Source organism: Oratosquilla oratoria, chromosome 39 (assembly GCF_046742065.1).
Source record: "Oratosquilla oratoria isolate Oo_2021 chromosome 39, ASM4674206v1, whole genome shotgun sequence".
Classification (NCBI taxonomy): Eukaryota; Metazoa; Arthropoda; class Malacostraca; order Stomatopoda; family Squillidae; genus Oratosquilla; species Oratosquilla oratoria.
The window spans coordinates 4,055,001-4,062,500 of NC_134815.1; positions in this window are offsets into that span (position 1 = coordinate 4,055,001).

Genomic DNA, 7,500 nt, shown 5'->3' on the forward strand with positions numbered 1-7,500 from the left:
GCATTATTTTTGTTCGTCAGACTATTTCATTCAGTTAAGAACATAAGAATGAAGGAGACTGCAAGAGACCATAAGGTCTACACTAGGCAGTTCCATGTCCATGACCACCTGTCATCCCCATCCATAAAGTCATATAACTTTCCCTTGAAACAAACGGTTGCTGTGATGAATTGGATTGTTTACTCTGGGGTTATATCTCTCTCTCAAGTGAATATTCACAAAAGCAGTGCCGATTAATATTTCATTTGTCTTCAATTGATTTCGCTCTGATGTAATGGTGACCTCAGTCCAATAGAACGTCTATGATTCCTACTGATATATTGTTATTATCATTACTTAGACTTGTAAATAACTTTATATTCTAAGTAACATGAACTTGCAATGATAAAAAATACGATTTTTTTCGGTATTATTACGTATGTGGTTTCTGCCATAATTTATACAATTACTTTTATACTCACTCCAAATATCTCGAGATTTTTTAATGTGCAATTTATCTTCTATCTTTTATTCTTTTATTTTTTATTTATTGTTTATTTTATTTACCTTGCAACTGTCTAAGCCCCGTTTACCCCGCCATCACCCAGGCTCACACCCATCTGCATCCATAACATCCTTCCCTCCCCCCCCAAGCTAACACTCAGACGCGCACAAACAAGTATGTATATTCATACACATACACGCTCATAGTGGAACACTACCATTCAATCACACGTATACACACACACTTTCCTTCCGTCTTGAGATGCTAAAAAAAATCATCCATCTCGCGGCACCCAGTCGGTATCGATAGGGTTTTGCATCTTATGTCGACGAAGATCCTCCGTCTTGGGTACTCATTTTCCGCCTGACCAATTCATTCATCTGAATGTCACGGACAAGTTCAGCTAGGAGGCGCAAACGCGAGCCAATACCGAGGTGATTGTTGCCATACACCTGTTAGATGTTGTGCTACTACATCATAGTAATAGGTTTAAACTGGACAAGTTTAGGTTTAAGAAGGAAATGAGAAAGAACGGGTTTACCAATAGAGTGGTTAACGAATGGAAGAGACTTAGTAGCCATCTAGTGAGCGCTGAAACTATCGGTTGTTTGAAGAGAAAATGAGATAACTTTATGGATGGGGATGATAGGTGGTCATGGGCATGGAACTGCCTAGTGTAGGCCATATGGTCTCTGGCGGTCCCCTCCATTCCTATGTTCTTATGACTGGATGATAAAGTGACGCGACGAAAGGTTTGACGTTTGTTTTAATCTAGAATTTGTGGAACGGGACCCGACTGAGGTAGCCGGTTCATCGCAGTGGCCGAGAAGGACATGCGAGAAAGCTCGTGCAAAATATATGTTTTGAGGACTTTCAAGTTAGCTCGGATGAATAGATATTACCGCCCGTGGTCATCTCGGTCATCTCACCATTGAGATGGACAAGAGGGGAATTCAGCTTTTTTATGCCATTAGCAGTTGCGGACTAGTCTGTCAAAAGAAAAGTTGTGTCAGGACGGAGCCTTTATTAGGGCGACGCGCGTTTCGCTTGCTACACCTTGATCACACGTAGTACTTGAAAAAAAGAAGTTGTAATAAGCGATACGTCGTACCAATGAAGGGTCCGTCCTCACATGGAATTTCTTCCAGTGTAGAACGGAGCTGCCTAGTGTAGGCCTTATGGTCTCTTGCAGTCTCCTTCATTCTTACGTTCTTGTTCTTTATTTGGTTAGGTACACAATACAATGATATTAAAAAAAAAAGTGTTGTTAGAAACACTTGCACTTGGATCTCAAGTGCGCGGTTGTGCACTTGCGGAATGGAGTGTTCATGAGCACATTAGGCTCATTTCACGCGTATCGACTTTTCGCCGTGCGCCGTCCACGACACGACGCCGTGCTCTCCTATAAACATGGATTTCTATGGACGCTTTCACACGTCACGACCACGTGTGAAAGCGTCCATAGACATCCATGGTGATTTGAGAACACGACGTCGTGTCGTGGACGACGCACGGCGAAAAGTCGATACGTGTGAAATGAGCCTTAGGTGATGATAGTCACTGGAAGGTGTACGAACCCATGAATCACGAGGAGCGGGCGGAGCACGCTACGCACTGGGCCACCACTCTCAGCCTGCCCGGACATACGATACTCTCTTATCTTAAGGATGACCTGCATGGGAGGGTTTCGAGTATGACTCAGAAAACATTTTTCGTGTGAGTCAGCCCACAGAGTCAGGGTTTTATCCCGTCTGCATTCAGGGACACGCTCATCCCCTCTCCTTTCTCCTCCTCCTCCCCCTCCTCCTCCTCCTCCTCCTCCTCTTCCTTCTTTTCCTTCTGTTCCTCCACTAGCTTCTTCTCTTCCTTCTCCTCCTCCTCTTCCTTCTTTTCCTTCTGTTCCTCCACTAGCTTCTTCTCTTCCTTCTCCTCTTCCATTAGCTTCTTCTTCTCCTCCTATTCCGCTAGCTTCTTCTCCTTCTCTTCCTCCTCCTCCTCCTCCTCTTCCACTAGCTTCTTCTCCTTCTCTTCCTTCTCCTCTTCCACTAGCTCCTCCTCCTCCTCCTCCTCTTCCACTAGCTTCTCCTTCTCTTCCTTCTTCCCTTCCACTAGTTTCTTCTCCTTCTCTTCCTTCTCCTCTTCCACTAGCTTCTCCTCTTCCTCCTCCTCCTCCTCCTCCTCCTCCTCTTTCAACTTGTTCTTCTTTATTTCCTCTTTCTCTTTTCCGTCCTCTCTTCTTACACTCTTTCTATTTCTCCTCACTCATGTGAGTCAGATCTTTGACATATTTTCCTCAAGCATCATTCTTTACTTGGGGGATGTTGCAGTGATTAGAGCGCTTGGCTGCTCTTCAGAAATGATTCACTTTGAGGCCACTCTGACACGCACCCATTTCGGTCCATGCTTGCTGAGTCGCCACGGCTTAAGGCACTCTTTCCCAACCCCAAGTGGGGTCGCCAAACGTTTTTCCCCCCGGGAGGGGGGGGGGGGCGCCAAGACATAATATTGTATGCTAAAAAAAATTCTGTTGCAAAATGATTTGAATTCAATGCAATAACCATGATGATGTTAACTTTGTCTTTGATAACCTTACATTACCTTTCTTACACATGTATTCATTATACTTGTCCCCTGCTTTTTACAGCCAACAACGAGTCATATATATTAACACGTATACAGATAGATTATTGGGGTCGCGGTTATATCATGAGGATCATGTTGGGGTCGCCTGAAAACAAGGGTTGGGAAACACTAAGGACAGCTTTCACTCTGTCAACACGGCAACGTTCACTAAATATTTAGTGGCTGTTGACGCCAAACTGTCTTTATTCAGGTTCGGACGTGTCTCCACGTTTACGATTTTAAGACGACCTCAATACCTATGATACGCTGACGCGCCTCACGGATTGACGCAGGCCCTGTTCACACTAGCGGTTTCAACAGCCGCGGTTCAATTGCCGTGTAAGTCAGTGGAGGCGTTCACACACAACCGCACAGTTTTTCCTTGACTATGCGGTACCGCCGTGGTTTCCGCGGCGGTTCAAACCGCTAGTGTGAATAGACGATTATTCATCAATCGTGAAGGAATTCATAACAGCGAAGGGGATCAAAGATATAAATATTTTAGCAACAACAGAGAGACTGCGACGCTCCCACCCTCACCTCTCCCTTACCCCCCACCCCCCACACCCCGGCTCCACAACGTCGTCTTTTGTACTTCCGTGGGCATTAACGTACCTCTCCCTCCCCCCACAACTGCGTGGCCGCGGATCCTCCCCTAGCGCACGCAGGTATCTCTTTTCAGAATCCCTCCCATCTCCTCCCTTTCCCTCTCCCCCCGCCTTCCCAGCCTGGCCTCAAATTGGGTAATCTGCTTATATATATATATATATATATATATATATATATATGTATATATATATATATGTATATATATATATATATGTGTATATATATATATATATATGTATAGATATATATTTGTATGTATATATATATATATGTATATATATATATATCTATATATATATATATATATATATATATATATATTTTTTTTTTTTTATATATATATTTTTTCTCGTAATACGCATGACCTGACCGGTGGTGACGTTTTTGGGTTGACCTGTTCTCTGGTGGATGTCGGCACATTCCCTTTAGCTGCAACTGCCACCAGACTAATTCATTCATTATGCACCTTGACGTACACTCTCTGGAAAGACGCAGAGTATGGGGTAATGTAACAGAGGTGTTCAAGTGGATCAAAGGCTTTATCAAGGGTGACGCAAGCAAGGTCATCATATCAAGACAACAGGGCAGGACTCGCAGTAATGGATTTAAACTGGACAAATTTAGATTTAAGAAAGAAATAGGCGAGAACTAGTTTACTAACCGGGTGGTCAACGAATGGAACAGACTTAGTAACCATGTAGTGAGCGCTGAAACTATCATTTGTTTTAAGAAACGGTTAGACAATTTTGTGGATGGGGATGACAGGTGGTTATGGACATGGAACTGACTAGTGTAGGCCTCATGGTCTCTTGCAGTCTCCTTCGTTGTTATGTCCTTATTTCCCGTTCGGTGGTGAAGAGGGAGGGGGTGGGGAGTCCTCATTCCCAGGATCAATCGCCCTTCCCCTCTCCTCTCCTCCATTTATGCATAATCCTCTTGTGTTCCTTCCCCCCCTTCCCCTCTCCTCTCCATTCCCCTCTATTCCCCTCATCCTGTTTCTCCTCCCTCTTTGTATACCATTTTGCCCTTGTGTAAGTATCTTTCCTTTTCTCTCTCTCTCCTTTTGTTATATTCTACATTGTCTTATTCTGCCTTTCCTTCGCTCTCCTCCTTTCTATTCAATCCCACTATCTATTTTTGTTATTCAGACTCCCACATTTTCCCCATGACTCACGGGACTGTCGAATTTCCGCCACGACACTCCTTCAAACTTCTCTGCTTCTTTCTTGTATTCTTTGCTTTGCTTTCTCCCCTTTCGTTTACGAACTCCCGCCACGTCACTCCTGCAAACTTCTCTGCTTCTTTCTTCTATTTGCTTTGCTTCCCTCTGCTTTCTCCCCTTTCGTGTACTAACTTCCGCCACGTCACTCCTGCAAGCTTCTTTACTCTATCCCTATACTATCTATTTAGTTCGTATCTGTTATACCGCGCTCAAACCTCTGCGCAAAACAACCCTCGATGGAGGAGACGAACGGGTCCCGTCCACAGAACTCAGCATGGCTGCTGGGGCAAGGGGATCGAACCTGTTGCTTGCAGTGGGAAGGAAGGGCGGCTGCATGGGAGCTCGCTCGGTGAGACCGTGAAGGAGACTGGCACCGGCTTGTGAATGAGGCAAGGCGACTCCCGGCGTAAGACGCTCCCGACTGGTGCATGCATGCGGCACCAGCCTCTAGAGACAGGCTCTTCCTTTATACTTCCTCCTCTATTTGATCCCTCCTCGCCCGCCCTCTTCCTCCTCCTCACTTGTCGATTCTTATCCTATGATCCTTCCGTCCTCCCCCTTCCTGATATCTCAACCCCAACTCTGCTTTGTCCTCCTGAATGCCCCTCACCTCCCCTCCCACCTCCCACCTTCCCCACCAACCGGCCCGTTTACTTTAAGTGCATTGGCAGCTTCTTAACCATTGTCCACGGCTACTTGTGTGAGACCCCTTCTCTCTCCTATCCGATCCGGCTCCGTTGGGGAGGGGGGGTGTCTCTTTTCATCCCCCCGCCCCCCACCCTCCTCCTCCTCCCACCTCTTTCCCATCCTCCTGTGCACATCCTCAACGCCTCCTCTCTCTTCCTCATGACCACCACCCGTCTCGATCGCTCTCCTCCTAATCCTCGGCCCCAACACTCCAACTCTTCCTTTTCTCATCGGATATTCCACCTCCTCGCATATCAATCAATAAATAAATTGATAAATAGGTACATAATAACTAAGTAAATAAGCAAGTCTTGAATAAATGAATAAGTAGATATGTTAATAAATAGATAAAACTTTAAATAAGTGAATTAATTAATAAGTAAGTAAAGAAATATATAAACAAATGGGCAAAAAAATAATAAATAAATAAACAGATGGATGACTAAATAAATAAATAAACAAATAAACAGAGAACTATATAAAGATAGACATGTAAACAAATAAAAACTAAATATGTAAATAAAAAATGAATAAACAATTAAATAAATAAATGTATAGATAAATAAACGAAAACCATAGATAGACGAATACATGAATGAATCAAAGACTAAATAGGTAAATGGATAAATAAACAGAGAGGTGAGAGAATATGTAAGTCTGAAATAGGCAACTTATTATTCAAGTAATTAATAGCAAAACAATGAATAGTCAAACACAAATAGTTGAATAAATAAATGAACAAGTTAATAGATGAATAATTAAATAGATAAATAGATAAATGAATAGATACATATATAAATAAATGCAATGATAATTGAATAAACAAATTAATACACGAATAAACAATTAGATTGATAATAGATAAATAGATAAATGAGTAGATATGTAAATAAATAAATGTATATATAAATTGATAGATAAAAGAATATAAATACCACCTTGGTAACGGGTCAAGGGGTTATCACACTGAGCTATTTTTCCTCCAACCTCCGATTAATCGGCGGTACCGCCCACCTCCATCACTCTTTCCGCCATCAAATCACTCTCTGGCAAACTATTTTGTTTTCTTTTCAACAAAAACACACAAGAATGCCATTTGATATTATGCTGGAGGAGAATTTTTTTCCTCAGCATATCAGATTGCTTCCTGAAAAACGCGAACTGCAAATCTGCTCCAACTGTCGGAGGAGAAATAGCCCAGAGTGATAAGGCTTTAAATTTCGTCACAATTTGATGACACTTTTTTTTATCAAACAATTTGACCACAATATTTTATTCTGGCGACGGCGATGCGACCTGATCTGATTAAGAATTAATTAGTGTGCTGGTGGCGTCACTAGAAGCATGCTGGTTTCGCATTCGCTTAGTTGTGGGTTCGAATCCCGCAATCCTCTCCGATTCTCAGTAGTGATTACAACTCGCCCCAGCAGTCCCTTGAGCGCATGTGCATAGGGCAAAGGTGTCGGGTTCAGCTACTCAGCGTCTCCTGGCGTGGTAGTCTCCTACTGAAACCCTTTTCATCCAGGGGTTCAGTCGTCAGGTGGGTGAAAGCGCCTGCCATGAAAGAGGACAGGACGTCCCACGGTCAAGAGGGTGATGATTAATGCTCCTGAGTTTTGTTGATGCAGTCTTCAGTTATCTAACTCTCCTTTCCAGTTATAACGGGGAGCTCTCTCCCAAAGACGATTACCTAGCTCCCCTCTATTCACGCACGCACGCACGCACACACGCACGCACGCACGCACACACACACGTACGCACGCACGCACGCACTCACACGCGAGCGCGCTGTCACAAAAACGTTTACTCTTTTGAAGCACAAATGATTTCCAGTGCCTTTGCTCTAAACACAGACATGTGCGACGTCTTATTACAG